Source organism: Squalius cephalus, assembly GCF_949319135.1.
Source record: "Squalius cephalus genome assembly, chromosome: 12".
NCBI classification, from domain to species: domain Eukaryota; kingdom Metazoa; phylum Chordata; class Actinopteri; order Cypriniformes; family Leuciscidae; genus Squalius; species Squalius cephalus.
The window spans coordinates 1,059,327-1,079,326 of record NC_137133.1 but is presented as its reverse complement, the minus strand read 5'-3'; the positions used below and the strand labels follow the sequence as shown (position 1 = coordinate 1,079,326).

The 20,000-nt window shown below is 40.3% G+C and overlaps 1 protein-coding gene across 10 annotated transcripts in view; it reads right to left on the bottom strand.

Moving 5' to 3' along the window:
- The window catches only part of epb41l2 (erythrocyte membrane protein band 4.1 like 2), a 96,030-nt gene extending 77,531 nt beyond the window's left edge, over positions 1-18,499 (bottom strand). For all 10 annotated transcript variants that reach the window (XM_079887513.1, XM_079887517.1, XM_079887522.1 and 7 more), the window contains exon 1: positions 18,335-18,499. The gene's annotated coding sequence lies outside the window, so the exon portion shown is untranslated. The remainder of the gene's footprint in view (positions 1-18,334) is intronic.
- Between the last annotated feature and the right edge of the window lie 1,501 nt (positions 18,500-20,000).

Genomic DNA, 20,000 nt, shown 5'->3' with positions numbered 1-20,000 from the left:
GGGTGAGCAAAAACGCACCGTTTTGTGTCTGTTCCTTTAAATGCAAATGAGCTGCTGCTCCCGGCACAGGGGGCGGAGCTTCAAGAGTTTGTGTCCTTTTACCTCACACACACATGCACTGAACATTTCAAAAACTTTTAGTCTTTTATGTTCAAACCGGAGTCAGACAAAGATGGAGAGAATCAAGAAGAAGTGACAACATGTAGAAGCAACAGGACATTTCTGAATGGTTAGTTGATGAATTTATGAAGCTGATGTGCAGTTATCTTCTAGTCATTGATTAGCATATTCTGTCATGATAATCTATAAATCGCGTTCCCGGGGTTTATGTAAATTCTAGGGTTGGTGATGTCACTAACCCGGGAGGAGTGTGGTGTAGTCTCTACCAGCCGTTTGTTGTAGTCCTTAAAGTGATTTCTTTAAAAGCAAATATCTCCCTTTGCTTTGAACTTTGAGCGTTGTAACTTTGCAGATGTTGTTTATGCTCAAACAGCAACATTACACACTAACTAAAGTTAGAAAAGTCAAATCATACTCAACCAGCCATTTAAGGAGATGCGTTCTAGAATAATTCTAGAGATGCAGTGACTCAGGAGAGGGCTCGTATTGGCCAGAGAACGCACAACATGTGAAAAGATTTACTGACATTTAAAGCTGGTTTGAAGCATACCAAGAATACAGACTTTCCTGTTATTAGTCCTGTAGTGTTATTTAGTGTTAAATTATTGTATTTGGGTTAGGTGGCTTAGGTCTCATTTTCAATGAGAGCCGAGCTCTGGCGAGGGCGGCGCGTCTTGGACGGTGAGAGCGGCGAGGAGAGTTGAAGTCAGGTCAACTTTATGGTAATAAGCTATGACGCGGTTCGGCGGCAACCAATCAGAATGTAGAAGTCCTGCACCTGAGAGGATTCCAGAGAACACAATCCTGTAAACATTGGTTTAAAAAGATCACGGCTTCGATCTACGTCAGAGCATCAGAGATCCCCGAATCTTTCTCCGGCGCCGTTGGCAGGGCGGCGGTGTGAACGTACAGTTAATATATTCAGTTTTAAGAAATTTTTATTTAAATTTTTTTTCAATAAAAAAGCCATTATTTAATGTTATTCACCATAATTTTGAGGCTCTTTTTTTTAAAAGTATCGGTACCGTTTTAAGAGTATCGATTTGGCACCGGTATCGAAAAAACCCAAACGATACCCAACCCTATTCACGACCCAGCAAGGTCAGTGTTTGACAGTTCGAACACACTCTGTTCCTCATGGACGTCGTGGGTTTTTTCCGCCTGCTGCCCCTTCAGTTGCCGGGGCTCAGGGTTGCTATGGAGACGGGCAGTTCCTGGTTACGCATGCACTTAGTGTCATGTCAACTCAGCAGCAATAAAAGAAGGTCAGCGCTGAATGCAGAGGGCCGCACACACACACACACACTGAATCTGTGATACCACCCGCTGGGCTGGAACTAATCGCCCTCGTTTACGAGTTTTAAATAAACTGGAAACATCCCTGAATACACTCCACTATAGTGAGTATGAATTATTCATCGAGCGTTAGAAACATGCACATTCGGCCTGGACTGAGGAGCATTTCATCAGTGGTGTGTGTGTGTGTGTGTGTGTGTGTGCGGAGGAGGAGTCCCTCACAGTCTTCATCAAATCAACACTGAGAAAAATCACTCTCTCACATCAAATTACTTTATTAATCAAACATTTCTAAACTTCAAGAGCCTGCTTGAGCCTCTGTGGCAAATCTGAGAGAAAGTTCAAAGATATCAACTACAGGAGGTTTAACACAAGCATATTTAACACCAGATTTATCACATTTTCACTCTACTGTTGGAAAACTGGTCAGCATTTACAACATCACAGCAATATTAATAACTGGCGTGAGGAAATACAAAATCTAATCTGTGTTATCAGGGTCATAACCTCAAGGCAGGGCTGGGTATTGGCAAGGGCCTCACGACTCGATGTCATGATACATGCGTCACGACACGATCTATCGCGATACGATACATTTTGTGATATATTGTAATACTTTTTTTTTTTTTTTTTTAAATCAAACATGTAAGAAGTAATAGAGGTGAACATACTTGCTGTACCGGCTGAGGTATTCTGGTCTGTGTATCACACTGTATTAACTCGGCAGAAAATAAAAACTTCCATTCTGATTTATTAGCTAAACTATTAGCATTGCAGTGTCACTGAACAGCGAACACGCTGGAATGGATGAAGTGCATATTGTGTCACTGAACACAGAGTAAAAATGTAAATGCCACAATTAAAAAAAAAAAATTTTTTAATTTTTTTTGGTAAAACTGCAAGTGACTAATTGTAAATAAAAAATTAAGTGCATTCAATTAAATTAAAACTGAAAGTCAGTATGGTTAATATTCAATATTATTGATCTGCCTGACAGACACCATTATATGAGAAATGAACTGAGCTGGACGATGACATCATATGTATATATTAGTGCTGCACGATTAATCGTATCGCAATCGCAATCGCGATGTCAAGCCTACGCGATTATATGACGCAAAATGCTGCGGTTTTATATTAAATAAACAAATTAGCGCTGTTAACGCACTTATTAATGCAAATGCTTTTAAACCATTCATGCGCGATAAGACATAAAAGAACGAGCCGCCTGTGAATGTCCTCCTGACACACACACACACACACAGATGCGCGCCAGTATCAAGTTCTCTTCGCGGTAGAACGAACAACACACATGTATGCCAAAATGAACGCGCTGCCTGTGAATGTCCTGACTGTGACAGACAGAAAGACTCGCGCAAATATCGTGCGTGCGCACAAAACAGCATGACAGAATACAGTTATCTTTCGAGCTTGAACGAACAATAACACACACAATTATGCCAAAATGTCTTTTTGTCGAGTGTCTTCATAACATAAGAGTAGTCTTATGATGAACACGAAGAGTTGTGATGACTCGTGAAAGAATGAGGCGCGTGTGAGATCCGCGTCTCTGACAGCGGCTGGTCTTAAAGGGACAGTACACAGTAGCCACTAATTACATCTGTCGCTAAAGTTATTCTTTTTTTCTTTTTTTTTTCAATTTTTTTTATTATTATTATTTTTCTTTACCCCTGACATGTATGGTTATATGTACTCTTGTATGTAATTTATGTTTTGTTCTTGTTAAAATGCAATAAAAAAAAAAAATCTGTCGCTAAAGTTAATCAAAGGACAAAGGGAACAGAGAAAAACACTCACTGCTCTTGACTAAAGAACTTTTTTCTTTAGGCTGATTATCACTAATCTGTGTGTGCATTTATTTTCCTTGAGAACCAAGCAAGTTGACTCATGAAACCATTTGTTTATTATATCGCATATCACAATCGTAATCGCAATATTGACCTCAATTATCGCAATATGACATTTTCCCCAAATCGTGCAGCCCTAGTATATATATATAAATAAATGAACTAAACTAATAACTGATGATTTTTACAACCTAAATGAATCGTAGTGAACTTACTCAACATGCACTATGTTCTTCTTGAGCTGCTGTAAAGCTAAACAAACTTGGTTCCATTATTTTCCAGTTATCTGTTTTTAAAAAAATCTGTGCGCTTTATTAATAAAGGTGACTTGACTATGCTCTAAACAATTTTTTGATATTTGGATAACTCATCTGCGAGTCGCATCACAGCGTGTGCATCCATAGTGCTCACCTTATTCAGCGATCTACAGGAACTGAGGAGGCCGTTCGACACAGAGGGATTTAATGAAATAACGTCATTTTAAATCTGTTTAAATCATGATAAAAAAAATAAATAGTGATACTAGGAGGTTGGAATATCGATACACTACCGTGAAAAGAAATATTGCAATAGTTAGCTGTATCGATATTTTTGCACAGCCCTACTCTTATATAAAACTTACATTTTTGGATAACCGCAGTGTGTTGCGTGAATCAAAACATTAGCTTCTGACAGTATGAAGATGAACAAGAACACACACACTCACAGACTCGCATTACACACAGAAGAAGCCTGATGAAGTTGAAGAACTGCATTAATTACAATGTTTCAAATCAATCCTACAACCCAAGGTCACGTCTGAGAGAGTCTTTATGTGTGCGCATGTGTTTCTCTAAAGGACGTCTGGGAACCACTGCTGTAGTGTTGCTTTATGACTGCATGTTGTAAATAGCCAACATATTTATGAATTATACAACATTTCCAGCCGTAACTAATCTAAAGCCTCTGATTGGTCAATAGAAACATGCGTGATTGGTAATAAGTGCTCAACAAAAGATATATTTTAGATCTGCTCATGTAGTTATATCAATCAACACTTCTCATTATTTTTCACTTTAACTGCGACAGTCCTAATAGGGCATTTTTTGTCCCTTATTCTTAAATTTGAGGGTCATATTTGCTCATTTTGATGCCAAGACCCTGTTCCTTTCTAACCCTGACAACAATAACAATATTTTAGCCTATACTAGTATAGTGCTATTATATTTTATAATAAATTAAATTGTGCTTTCTCTAGGTCTGCATGCATGAAAAACACACAGCTGAAAATCCTTGTTCAAATTTCTTGTTCTGGGCAAGCAAATATGGTAACACTTTATAATAACTGCACGCTATTAATCATCAGTTAAACATTAGTAAACAGTTAATTCATCATTTATAAAGCATTAATAGACATTAATAAGCAGTTTATAAATACAGCTATAAATGCTTTATTCTTGATTTATAAGCATATCTATAATGTGTTTAATAATTGTATTTTCACACTTTATTAATGATCAATTTATCATTTCTAAATGAAGTATTGCATTATTTAGGAGTTGTCAGTGGTTCATACGATCACTCAGAAAGTGAGTAAATGATTAATAAACTGTTTAAAATATATACATATTTAACTGAAAATAAATTCAGTTTGCAGGACTTCAAATATAAAGTCCCGTCGTACATCATTTCCCCCGTTTCTCCTGGAAATAAATGGCATTAGGCAAGCTAACTCTGCTGCGAATTCAGTTTCATGTGGTTTCTGCTTCACAATCTAGTGAGCTGCCCACGTAGACAGCCTTTATAGCCATCATGGCCGCAAAATAAAAAAATAAATGAAAAAAAAAGGCAGGAAGTGACAAAATTTGACCCAAGAGATTGACCTGAGAATGACCCTGCCATGAGCTCAGTGGAAAAACCCATCCAAGATGACAGAGGAGGCAGGAGACACTCAACGCAGAGCCGGATATACGAGCGCACATTCATCTGTGTGTGCAAATAGAGTTCAGCCTGGCGTAGATCCAGAGTTTACTCTAACTTCTATTGCTTTCTATGTTTACAACCCTTCCCCACGTCACAGCGCTAGTAAAGCGTGAGGTTCAGTGAAGAGTGCAGTCCACATCTTGAGCGGATCAATGAGAGAGGAAGATCACAGCACACACACTGATCCTTCACATGAGCAGCTCATACATCACCACATCAGCCCGAACACTTCCAGCTGTTTGGATGAACTCGATCAGTTCTGGAGCGCGTACAACATGACATCATGGCGTTCCCACCCATCCGAGCCGGACCGCTCCGACACACGTGCCTCCGCAGAGGACTGGACTCCAGATATCCGACCCAGAACACAAGCCGTGAGGAGCACAAGCCCAGTCCAGATGACATTACAGACTCGACACGCTCACCTGCATCCTTTACTTCACCTGCTTTAAAAGCACCAGTGAACGTTAAAAAAGGACTTTATTCACTATATTTATCAACTATCTGACCTCACACATTTTGGCCACCCATCTGCTACTAATAAGGACATACATGAGAAAAACAACTCATTTGTTAATGGAAACCCATACCATGAGCGAACGCTTGAAAACATTACGCCGGATGTAATCTGCGCTGCCATCTGTCCCGAACGGCCTTGTGTTTTTGGGTGCAGAAAAAAAAAACAGTGTTGAAAATGTTCATGTCATTAGTTTGGCCTCCCATCTGATCCCAACATCAGGAGATTACACAGGAACAACACAACGCCAATCACATTATGAAACACCGAGAGAGTGGGTCGATCGTGAGCCAGCACACAGAATCAGCCTGAGTCCCGTCATGATGCGGTCGGGGTGTTCCTCCGGGAGGAGAGATGTTTTTCCTGACGCTCCCTGTGGACACTGCTGTCTCCATGCGTTACAGCTGACATCATCCATCGGCTAACCATTAACGTGATACTGTTGGCCACATCAGAGACTGATCCACGCTCTTCACACAGGCACACACGTCAGAAACCACAGCCCTACTGTACGTCAAAACACTGCAGAATCCAGTCAGAGAAATGGAATTTACTGTGGAATGCAGAATGTCACAAAAGATGAATAAATCAAAAGTAGGGCTGGACACTGAATTAAATGGTGATATGTGCTGTAGGCGTTTCTCAGCTCGCTACTCTGGGGCCGTATTCACAAAGAATTTTAAGGCTAAAAGTAGCCTAGCTCCTAACTGGCGAATTTAGGAGCAACTCCTAAAAATAATGGGCGTGTCACTCGTAACTTTAGGACTCCTAATTTTTTTGACTAAGAGTAATTCACGAAGCATTTTAGCCCTAAAAGTAGCACCTAAGCCTGGGACAGCTTAAAAGAAGTCGAGAGGACTCCTAACTCACTAAGACCTTCACAAACCGCTTTTGTGGCATTTCACGCTGAGATGTTCTGAAATGCGTATGCGGCGCTACAGGAGCTTCCAATCGCCAGGGAACAATTCTGCATTGTAGGCATAACTAGGGATGCAATAACGCCACCAACAACAACCAAAACTAGGCTACTCATTGCATGTAAACTAATTGTAACGTTTCATTGTGAATCAAATTAAAATGTTCTTCTCTTTGCAAACGTAGGCAGAGGCATATAGTGACAGATTAATTCAATAATGTTGCAAAGATATTGCATCAATCCATATGTTTCATTAGGCTATAGGCTATTTGTTTTGCCTTACTCTTTATTCATTTAGGCTATTTATTCAGTTATTCATCATCTTCCGTCCTTCGCACTACTTGTGTAGCGCACGCATTCTCAGACCTGTCACCTGTCACTCATTATCGTAGGGGAGGGGTTTGGAATCATTCCCGCCTTACAATCATCAGCCAATCAAGGTGGTCACTTCAGTCAAGCTCGTGCATGAGTAATGATGTCATCCATAGCAACGGAGACTCACTCTTAGTTTAGGAGTTGTCATTTTTCTTTACTAAGAGTAGGTCTGAAAGGCGTTGTGAATAACTTTTAAGAGAAAACTCCTAGCTAAAATCTTTTAGTGCGATTTAGGAGTACTCCTAGTGGTAAGATAAAATGCTTTGTGAATACGGCCCCTGTGGTGTAGCATTTTGAGAAGGTAAATTGTTACAGTCCCTGTTTTATCCCTTAAAACTCATCTTTAAATCACCAAAATTACACATTTAAAAGTTTTTTTCTTGAAAAAAAAAAAAAGCTTGAATAGCTTAAAATAGCTTGAATGTAACTCTACACCCGTGCCTCATTTAGTATGCAGTTCTATGAACATGCAAATGAGCCATTATTGTTTTAATTTTAATACATTACATTAGTTTTAAGAATTCAATTGATTAGACAGTATATTATCCAAAATAGTCAAGATTTGTAACAACTGGAAGTTGGAAATGTCATTTTCAGGTCTATGCTCAAAGTTGGACTGACAGTCAACAGGTTTAAACTAGTAAAAACCAGAAATAAATTTGGGGGAAAACTGAAATGAGGAGCGGCATCTTTCGAGACTAGACACTTTCTCAAGGCAGGTCTCGTGTCCTACAGCACAGAGGTAGAGCTTGACCTAACTCGTCACTTCACTGAAGCGTTATGCTGTTATTTTAATAAGGTGTGTGGAAACGGGGACAGGTCTGAGGGTGCGCTTCCTGTCAGACGTGCCCTCCTGATGCGGGGGCATGCTGGGACAGCGATTGCTCAACCATTCGGAAGGGTTGTGGGAATCTGTGCATGAGAGCCGGCGCTCGGCCCATCCGCCCACAGAGACCCTGGACCGCCACACACACTTCAGCTGCTCACTACACCAGTGTCTGAACACTGAGAGATGTTATAGATCTGATATGAAATGGATGAACTTAATATAACTTAAACGGATGAGTTTTTAAAAAAATTCACCCCCCCCTCACAGTTGCCATGAAGGGCAAAATTAGCCATAGACCAAAACCACTTTTTGCACCAGGCTGTAAACAATTTTTTTTCTGCTGTAAATTTGGAAATCCAGAATTTATACCCTGGAAATCCAGAGTTCTCGTGAGAGCACAAGTTGATTTGCTCAGCGAGTTACTCTGGCGTCAAGTAATGATGCTCATTAACTATGCCCCTCGATCCGAGCTGCACCAATCACATCAGGTTATCTGATAGAGGCGGGCCAGAGGTGAGATGACGACAGCGCTGTGACGTCGAAGTCATTAGTAAACATTGCAAGATGGCTCTGGATGAACACCAGTTGTGTGAAACGGCTTTGGCCGCTACAGTGAGCGAGTTAGACTTGGCTTTTCTCTAAAAGAGGAACAGAAGACGCCGCTCGAATCCTTCCTTTGCAAGAAGAGCGTTTTTGCTGTTTTGCCGACCGGATACGGCAAGAGTCAGGGAACTGCAGTTTAAGTCACTTCCATGTTTGATTCAAGAGAGACTGGAAGGTTGCCGCTTGGTTAAAGCACGTAACGGCTTATTCACAGACGCACACTGACGGTAAGACCACTCGACAGAGGTTTAGCGGTCCATCCCCGTCCCAGTGTGCGTGTTTCTCTCAGGCTGATTAGAAAGAGAGAGGAGGAACAGCCTGGGGTTTGGCTTCTTCCCAACCATAGTTAAAAACAGCTTATCTGCAGGAGGCCAATTTGCAGAGCCAACCTTTCACCTGAAGCCCAAGAGATGAAGTCATTTGGGTAAAATGTGCTCCTCAAATCACAGCGCTTTAACAGCACGTGTCCTGTAGGGCACTGCTGGATTTGTCTTGCAAATACTGTCGTGTGCAGAAGTCATTGGGCTTCGCGAGCATCATCAGCAAACTGTACAAGTGTGTGTCCCAAAAACACTCCCAAACAGCATCATGGACCCGTGTGGTTGAACTACAGCTCTCGGCCTGTGATTAGGAGAGTAGTTTCGTGTTACTACGACAAACTCTAGATCAAACAGCTGGAAGTAAAGTGAAGTGATCTACGGTTTCGGGACACAGTCGTGACTAGCTAGTTAACTTCTCCAATGATGCATCTTATAATGAACTTATGTGGCCAAAAAATTGTGATTTATAACCGTCGACATCGATAATTATCACGATAAATGTCAAATCTTAATTAAAATCTTGATTTCTTTAAAGTTTAAAGTCAGATTTTTGCTCCTGAGTGAAAGAGAGCTGATTGGGTTTATCATCAGAACATGACAAACACTTGCCAAACAGATTACTTTTCACAATTAATATTACATGTTGTCTCGTAGAAATGCAGATTTATGTTCATCAACAAAAACACCTGTAAAAATTGTAACAACCTCAATTTTATAGGAACCTATAAAATGTTATACTACTGTAAAATGTGGTCTTCCATAGTATTTGGATCATGTTAACCACAGGTAAAGCCAAGCTTTGCACCTCACTACCATGGTAAAATGTATGGTTTCTATGGTATTTGTTATGAAAAACAGCAGCCTGAAGACATTCAGTATAATACAAGTGCACAAAAACTGCTATAGCTTAACAACAATACTGTAATTATATTCCATTACTCCTTTAAAACATTTACGGCCGGTTTCACAGACAGGGCTTAAGCTAGTCCCAGAATAAAGATCATGTTTGAGCTGTTAAAATATGTCTGTCAGTGTCATTGTTTTGTCTGAAGACGCACATCAGTAATGTTTTTTTTCTAGGGCACATTTATAAAAGCTCCTTAAATGCCTTAATTGAACTAAAGCCTAATCCTGGCTTAATCTAAGGCCAGTCTGTGAAACCAGGCCTTAATGTCTACATTAATAATATAATAACATTCAATATGAATATCCCACATTTCATGGTTTCAGTTAGTGTTACTAGATCATGGTAAATGTTGACGACTTGTCGATTGAAAAGCCTTCTGCACTGTTTCCTCTGGCTTTAAACTAGTTTAAAATCACGAGGCATTTGATTGGTGGTTTGTATGGGAGAACTGCACCGGACTCTAACCTTTTTCACCGAATCTCACAGCGCTGAGGAATGTTTTTGTTTTTTTTGCATAGTGCAAATGGTATACAACACTAATCGAACTTAAGGAAGATTCTATCGTAATAATTATCGTTATCACTTGATCACCCAGCCCTAGCTGAACCAACCCTTTCTGTATAAATGTGTATTCTGAACTCAGCTTGTTTCTGTTGCACTAACCCCGCCCACAGGGAGATCTGATTGGTCCATATCATCAGACATGATCTGATTGGCTGACTCATTTTCAGTGAGCACCTGTGCGTAACAGGGTTCGAATAACTTCCGGACAGCCCACGAGTTCACATCACCCTGCTTTCCCTACACTACAATCCATTAGGGTTTCCATTGGGTTTTGGATTATTGCAGAACATAATCTGAGATTCTCCATTTCTTACAAATTGTGTTCATCATGATTTTGGATTTTGAAGCTCTTGAAGGTAAAAGGCTAAACGTAGGCTATAAACAAACTACGCTAGTCACTGTCATGGTTAATCTTTAGGACAATGACAGCATGGTGAAAGCTACACCTGGCTGAGAGTGTGTGGATATCTGCGGGGTCTTTCCTCTGTCATGGAGAGATGATGGGGTGTCTTCATAGGGCTTTCTGTGCTCTGATCAGGGGGCTTTTCTCTGGCCTCTTCATAGCAGTGAATGCTAATTGGTCCAGTTCCCACTGATGCTGTTGACTGTGTGCCATCATCATCATCATCATCATCTTCACCAGAGGAGATTCCCGCTGACCATCTCGTGTTCCTCGTCCCGCTCAGACCGTCGGCTCAGTCCCTGCGTGTGATGATGATGAAGCTCCTTCAGGTTACCAGCAGCACCTGTCGTGTGTGTGTGTGTGTGTGTGTGTGTGTGTGTGTGTGTGTGTGTGTGTGTGTGTGTGTGTGTGTGTGTGTGTGTGTGTGTGTCCCGCGGTCATTAGAGAGGAGCATGGATGAGAACGAGTCGGGACGCTCGCTGTGAATGGAGGCATTGTGCTGCGGTTTAGTGAGACAGAAGAGAGGGAGTGATGGGAGAGAGACAGGATTGGACTGTTCCCTAACACACAACACTGGCCATCACAATACATGAGAATACTTTATCATGTACAGTTTGCTTTCTTTAATAGTTTGGTCCAATCCGAGACCCATAAACTGTAAAAAAAAAAATGGATGACGCAACTTCAATCTCTTCCATTGCAGAAAAGTGAAGCCGACAATGTCCATTTATGGCCCTGACATTATATATTATTTAAACGAACACTTGAATTTACATCAGTGTGATTAAAAACGACCTAAAATGGCAGAAAGCATCTTTGGAAAATAATTATTTGAAGTGTAATTTGTTTGTTTAGTTTGTCTCATTAGATTACATGGAGAGGCCGGGGTGTATGAGCTATACTGGGACCCATCGAACCGTTACGACTGTACTTTTCAGGACTCGAGCGGCACACGCATGAGCAAAGCCTTCAGACACGCGTCGAAACGGCCTAATAGCCTACACACACATATGCTGAAATGCCGTTTTGGTCAATATCCTCGTAAACGCAGTCGGTTATGAGAAAGAAACTGCATGTGTAACAGTATACTGGTTCAGTGCATTAGCTCTGTAAGTGACAGCAACCTAATAAATCTGCAAAAGTTATTATTGTTAATTGCTAAGACAAAAGTCAAATTGGGTGCCGCCTCCGGCTCTCGACAAAACTCGGACAGTCAATAGCCGTGTTTCCATTACCCTTCAAATTGCGCAAATTGAAATTGCGAATTGAAAATACGCCCAATGGAAACACGTCAATTTCGCAAAAACATTTATCGGCAAAAGTTTTTCCGCTTGCATGAGGAGGTTTTTCAGGCAATTCGAAAAAGGAATATTTCGCAAAACTGCAGTTTTTGCGCATTTACAGGTCAGCTGACGTAGATGACGCGGTGTGTTTGGACAGAATACGAGACAGCGCTCTTTATTAAACTCATATAAGACAAAATAATGACAGGAATAATGGATTCTAAACCTCAAATAAATGCCACAATCAAGACCTCGCAGCAGATCTGAGGGAGAAACACCCAGAAACTCCTCATATGAGCCGCTCAACAAGTATAATAAGGGTCGTTCCTCACCATTAATGCTTGAGAACACACACACATCTCCTTCCATTAATAATAATGGCCAGTGCAGTGGCTGGGATATAGTACATAAACCCACCAACGTCTGTTGCCATGATTTTTGGAATCATTAATTAAACTCCTCATATGAGCCGCTCACAAGTATAATAAGGGATAAAAACCTTAATTAATAAACATTAATTAAAATTGGAATTTTTAAAATCAGCCTACTTCAGTGTGATATGGTATCATACCATCATGCTTAACACTGAGAATTTGAATAATTATAATCATGTAATAATTGTGACGATCAGATATCTAAATCAGAGAATATCATATTTTGGGCGGGTGGATTATTTATTCTTAACAGTGGATTCGGGAGACTCAAAGTGCACCAGATTAATGAATTTATCTTTAAAATGTACATAAATGTTCTTCGGGGGGGCATGACCCCTGACCCCCCTAGAGGTTACGACCTCCACCCACTGAAATACTGTGGGAAACACAGTAGGCTATATGATGCTCTACGAAAAATACTTATCTTACTAATAAAATACATGATCAGGATTTGACCTCCTCCGCCTCGTTTTGAGCCGAGATAAACCCTGTATAGTTAATGTATACAGCAGTATTATTTTACATTTGATTACTTATTACATTTCTGTTGTAGGCTATTACTTCTCTGAACACCACTGTTGGTAAATCTTCCCGAAAAACCAGTTTATTTCATTTGTATTTTTTGTCTTTTGTTTGGAATTAGTTTTTTTGTTCTTATTTTATTGCTGCCTGTCTTCTGTAACTGTTTTGAGGACTTTTTACTTGCACTTACTAGCATAGTATTAGCTTTTCCTATTTAAAATGACTGGTCTCATGAAGTAAGGCTGATCATGTTGTCGATCACTGGTTGAGTCGGTGTTGAACGTGTCTGTTGGCACACACACATGGACATTCGGTGTCATCTGAGCGAACAGCTGTTAAAGCGTCTGTTCAGATCCACATGAACGTTTGCAGGTTTTTATGTGGATTTCTGCTTCTCCATTTTTCTCCTTAACAGCATTCAGCCATCATGCAGCTTGAGCACACAGTTAATATACAGTAATACAGTTATTGCGCCGTAAACTCATCTTCACTAAGAGCTTACGCATTCGCTTCAGGGTCTCTGACTGACATCCAAGCAGGAGAAAAGCCGGATGGTTTAGGCCTCATGTAAAGCCAGATGTGGCGTGCTGACAGTGATTCTGCTTCCTGTAAGCTGGAGTACAGGTGAGCCTGGTGACGGTTGCTATGGTGACGGTTGCTATGGTGACTAGGGCTGTCAAACGATTAATCGCATCCAAAATAAAAGTTTGTGTTTACATAATATGTGTGTGTGTATGGAGTATAATTATTTTCTATATATAAATACACACACATGCATATATATTTAAGAAAAATGTGTTATTTATATATAAAATATTTATATATAATATAAATTATATATAATATAAATATATATACACAGTATATACATGCAAATATTTCTTAAATATATATGCATGAGTGTGTATTTATATATAGAAAATAATCTCTCCATACACCACTCCATACACACACATATATTATGTAAAAACAAACTTTTATTTTGGATGTGATTAATCGTTTGACAGCCCTAATGGTGACGTGCACCTGTGGGACAGTGAAGCCGTCCAGCCCACCGCACTAACATGAGACGAGCGAGACGACAACACGCCTCAACCCGTGTTCTTCTCATCAGGAAGAGCTTTATCCTGCTCTTCCTCTCTCAGATCCCAAACTACAGACAGAGACGAGTGTGAACATGACAGACTCTCTGCCTTTCCTCATCACAGTCCGGCAAACACACAGCGCTGCGCATTCTTCATTCAGGAACTTTTCTAATTAGGATGGATAAACAGTTAAATATGGATTAAACTAATTAATTACATGACATGCAGATAAATGCATCAAACTACTCGTCTATAATGAACATTTGCTGTCGTTTGAGAATCATTACTGGATTGTTACTACATTCACACATGCAGTGTTAGATCTACTCTACCCTATCATATCTACTCTACCCTATCATATCTACTCTACCCTATCATATCTACTCTACCCTATCATATCTACTCTACCCTATCATATCTACTCTACCCTATCATATCTACTCTACCCTATCATATCTACTCTACCCTATCATATCTACTCTACCCTATCATATCTACTCTACCCTATCATATCTACTCTACCCTATCATATCTACTCTACCCTATCATATCTACTCTACCCTATCATATCTACTCTACCCTATCATATCTACTCTACCCTATCATATCTACTCTACCCTATCATATCTACTCTATCCTATCATATCTACTCTACCCTATCATATCTACTCTACCCTATCATATCTACTCTACCCTATCATATCTACTCTACCCTATCATATCTACTCTACCCTATCATATCTACTCTACCCTATCATATCTACTCTACCCTATCATATCTACTCTACCCTATCATATCTACTCTACCCTATCATATCTACTCTACCCTATCATATCTACTCTACCCTATCATATCTACTCTACCCTATCATATCTACTCTACCCTATCATATCTACTCTACCCTATCATATCTACTCTACCCTATCATATCTACTCTACCCTATCATATCTACTCTACCCTATCATATCTACTCTACCCTATCATATCTACTCTACCCTATCATATCTACTCTACCCTATCATATCTACTCTACCCTATCATATCTACTCTACCCTATCATATCTACTCTACCCTATCATATCTACTCTACCCTATCATATCTACTCTATCCTATCATATCTACTCTACCCTATCATATCTACTCTACCCTATCATATCTACTCTACCCTATCATATCTACTCATATCTCAGTACTCGTTGGGTATTTAGCAGATCGGTGGGCAAGTACTTTTTTAATAGGCGAAGCTGCTAGCCAATCATAATCATAACAAGGACATTTGCATATACAAGTCTTAAAGGTACAGTAGCACACAGCGTGTTTAACTGTAATGGGCAGAGAGGATGGAAACTATGTTTTTGTGCCAATAAACCTCATTATAAGTGGACATAGGCTTAAATAACTTTATTATTTATCAGTGATCATTTGGAAAGTCAGATATTTAAAAGCTTAGTTTTATGATCGAAGCTCTGTAGTTATTTATGCAGTGCAATACAATGATGATTGACTGATGAACAAATAAGCCTTCCTCAAAAGCCTGATGATCATATTTTTCTAATAAATGATGATGGATGATCGAGTAAACCTCAGTCGCTTCAGTCCAGGTGAAATATAATAACAATATCAAAGTTATTCTTGCGTTTCCTGGATAAATCAGGTCAGATTTGACACAGAAAGACACATTTAATAATCCTGGAATGTTTTCCTCAAAAACCTTAATTTCTTTTCGACTGAAGAAGGAAAGATATTAGATGACATCGGGGTGAGTAAATAAATTATCAGCAAAAAATGTTTTGAAAGTGAACTAATCCTTTAAAAAGTCAAATCAACTTGCATGCAGCAACTTCCCAAAGCCAAATAACCCCGAATGGGTCAAACAAGTCACTTCCCTTCACTCCAGACGTCCACACACACACACACAGACGGGCGGAGGGGGTTTACACTTCAATATGCTCATGCTAATCTCACAACACACTCCACGGACAGGAAAGACTACAAACACAACACATGATGCTCTTCCTCTGTGTGTGTGTGTGTGTGTGTTTGTGTGTGTGTGTACACGGATCTGACAGATGGTCTGGGATAAAGCTACACTAGTAAACTCAGTGACCAGCGGAAAACCATCCAATTGGAAGTAACCCCTTCAAACCTCACCCAATGGAGGTCCGCTAGAGCCCCGAGACCCGCCGCTCGCCTCGGGCTAATCCCAGCGCTAGCGCCCGCGGGTGGGGGACGCCTTCTCATGACGGGCCGCTTGCGTTCGGCAACACAACACCTAAAAGCGTTTAACAGGAGTGAAACCGTGCACCGGCTGCTCTTGTCAAACACTGGCACGTCCACGCATCACATGACCTGACTGCACATCCACACTCTCACACTTACACACGCAAATATCTGCTCCAGAAACCGGCAGCATGTTGAGACACACACACACACACACACACTTCATTACAGGACACAGACCCGTACGCGTTAGAGACAGAGGTACGAGGACAGAAAACTGCGCTGCGTCTGTCATGTGCAGAAGAAAGCACTGTGTTTCGTGCAGAACTGTGTGTACAGAATGATAAGTTCACTTGATATCACTTTGTATTACACACACACACCGTCTCTGTTTGACACCACAGATTCCCCCTGAGAACTCAGTGTCCCGTGCAGATACGCATACTTGCACTGCATTATGATTTCTGTGCATGTAATGGAGCAGAAAATCGGGTTTGTGTAGATAAAGGGAGAGCGAAGGGATTGAGAGGGAAAATAAGGGGGTTTGCAAATGTAAAATTAAAATAAACTCCAAGAAAGTGTTTCTCAACTTCTCAACTTCTAGTGCCTGACAAGAGCGTGTGTGAATCCTGGTGAACACAGGCGTGTCTGGATTCACACACTAGGTTTGAGATTGTTTTGGGCCTTAAAGTCACCATGAAATCAAAATTCACAATTCTTATATTGTATGGAAATTTGACGTGTTTATTTATCGGTTGCCATCGTGATTGTGTTTAACTCATGTGTCTCGTTATCTTGAATCAGATTAAGCTCCTCTTGCAGCATCTCGTCTCTGATGACGAGGGCGGGGCAACCTGTCAATCACACGAGATCCACCAATAGCAGACCACAACCATCCAATCACTTCCCCGCCCACATTTGTTCTTGTTCCTGAAGCGTTTCACTCGGACATATACGACACAATACTAGAGACAACAAGATGATTTGTAACTTCCATTTCATGGCAGCTTTACGCACTTTGGGAAAGGACCAACTAAAAAAGCATTTCCCTCCAAAAATTGTTTAGTTGTCTGTGTGTGTAAATTCTCCAGTTACTGTCCTTTTACCAATTCAAAACCATAGCCTACCGCATTAAACAGTGTGAGACGACTCCAGATGTACATACAATAATCACCTCAGATTTTAGGTGCATTTTTACAGCATTTTGAGAATTTTAAATGTATATCATACACAACTGCAATGTTGTTATTAATATTTTAGTGAAGAAATAAATAAATAAAAAACGAAGCTTGACTTTGAGGGTCGAGCGAGCGCAGTGTGTGTGAGTGTGTGTGTGTGTGTGTGTGTGTATGTATGTAACGTAGAGCACATCTGGACAGAAGGTTCGCGTCACAGAAACGCTGCAGAAGATGGCGCCGCGTCATTCACGCGTTCATTGCGTGTTAAAAACACTACCAGATCAAACACTTAAAACACACACACACACACAGAGAGAGAGAGAGAGAGAGAGAGTTGTGATCGCGCGCCAGCCACGCGGGCATCTCGCTGCATTAAGGGCACGTGCCACTGAGTTTCAACGAACAAAACACGTTAACATGATTACTCCGGCCTCCAGCTGCTCAGCCGTCCATCACCCGGAGGAGCGAGCACCGTGATCGCTGTAAACATCACCAGGCTATGGAGATTACAGCCTTACATAAAGACGCCATAGGGGATTTGACACGGCCGTGGAGAGTGTGTCCACATGTTAGATATGAAACACACACATTTACCTCACATCATCACACAGTAACGGTTACAGGTAAAGGTAGACCAACGACACTCACACACACCACAGCAGCGCGATTAACACGAGAAAGGCTGTAAATCATCATCACACGGGTCATTCAACACACAGATTCACATGGATGAAACTCAGAGTGACCATCACACACATAAACGAGTATTAATATTACACCGAAGAGTTTATCTTTTGGAAGCCGTGACATTAGACTAACGGCTCATACTGACGCGCTCCTGCAGACTTCAGTCAGATCCATGCGGGATCATCCAGGGAAATACACACAAACACCGATGATATGATTAAAAGCAGCCTCAATCAGCCTACCTTATTCACTCTAGACGAGCTCAGCGAAACTTTCAGGATGAGGTCTCCGGGAAAGAGCTTCCGACAGCCTCAGAAATGTAAAATTGAAATTCCCACACCGAAATCTTTCTGGGAGAAAAGCCAACGTAGTGAAACAAGCGAACCTTCAACCCTCCCCTCGACAACGCGCTGAAACCCCGCCCTCTGCGTTATGATTGGCTGGCAGAAATCGAACTCGAAATGTAATTGGTGGGAATCGCTGTCTGTCTGGAATACTCGTCTGCTATTGGTGGGCTCTGGGAGCAGTTCATAATAAGGATGTTGACTGGCGAACTGCGGACAAAAGGAACCGCAGGAAGACTGTTGACTTTCAGTGAAATAGCGCTCACTAGTGGATGATATACTCAAAGACACAGGAGCGAGAGAACTAGTCACATAATCCAGTCTATTTCACCGATATAGTCAACTGAAGTAACTTATTATTAAGTTATCATACAGGTTTTATTCACCATGCAGTAACTGCTCTAAACTACAATACATTAAACATGGGATCTCAAACCCAGTAAAAACCTTTCTTTGTTTAACTTCTTTAATGACAGCTAAGAAATCACCATGTTACTGCATAGGGGCGAATTCAGGTTGATTTATTTTGGACAGTTTTTGCTATTGAGATGACTGGAAAAAGATGAATTCAATCCTATATATTGCAATAACTATAACTAATATTTGGGGTTCTCAGCTGTGATTAAGGGCCCATGCATCCTCTCACTCATAAAGCATCTGGTAATAACGGCGGTGTTTTGGTAAGGCTGTTATTGGGCAAAGATGGAATCTGCGGACTATTTTTGCATTTTCTGGTGAAAAAAATGGAGAAACCCGAGGAATTAATTTAAATATGAGTAAATATGTTCAACAGAGTTGAGAATACTAGGGTACAATGGAGCTAAAGGTAGGATAAATGCGCTTTTCACTGCTCCCATAGTGTATGATTGCAGAAACTGATGGAGCAACAGAGTCTGTGTGAAAATAAATAATAAAAGTGGTTTATTTTGTTTAAAAATCTTATAAATGTTGGTGGCATACAGTACCAATACTAATACTTCAGCTAAAATAATGTGTTTTTAATCATTTCTAAGTTAATACTTGTTCAAAACGATCACTTTTGCAAAGTTTGCACTATTTTCGGATTATTTTGATTTAATTTTTGTTCAATAAATATACTGTCATTAAAATATGTTCATTTTAAAAATACAGATACAAAATTATTCTGATATTTTATTATATGACATGATTAATGTCATTTTTTTTTTATGGTTTCATCATAAATATGATCATTTATATCAATGGTTTCAATATAAATATTTCTAAGACGGACACCCAACTTAGTGATATCTCCCATCTGAATCTGATCATGTCAACAGATGGAAAAGTCTGCAGCTGTTTATTATCATGTTAAAGGAACACTCCACCGTTTTTTGAAATAGGGCTTATTCACCTTCTTTCCTACATTTAGATAGGTGGGCAAATGCATTTTTGTCTCAGTGCATGCATTGTTTTAGTTTGACTGGGTCGGCGCTAGCTTAGCTTAGCACAATGAATGGAATCCTTTGTTGCCAGCTAGCATGTCCTGAGTAAAAGTGCTATAAAAGAAAATTAAAACAACCCACCTAATTACTTCTTGTGGCTT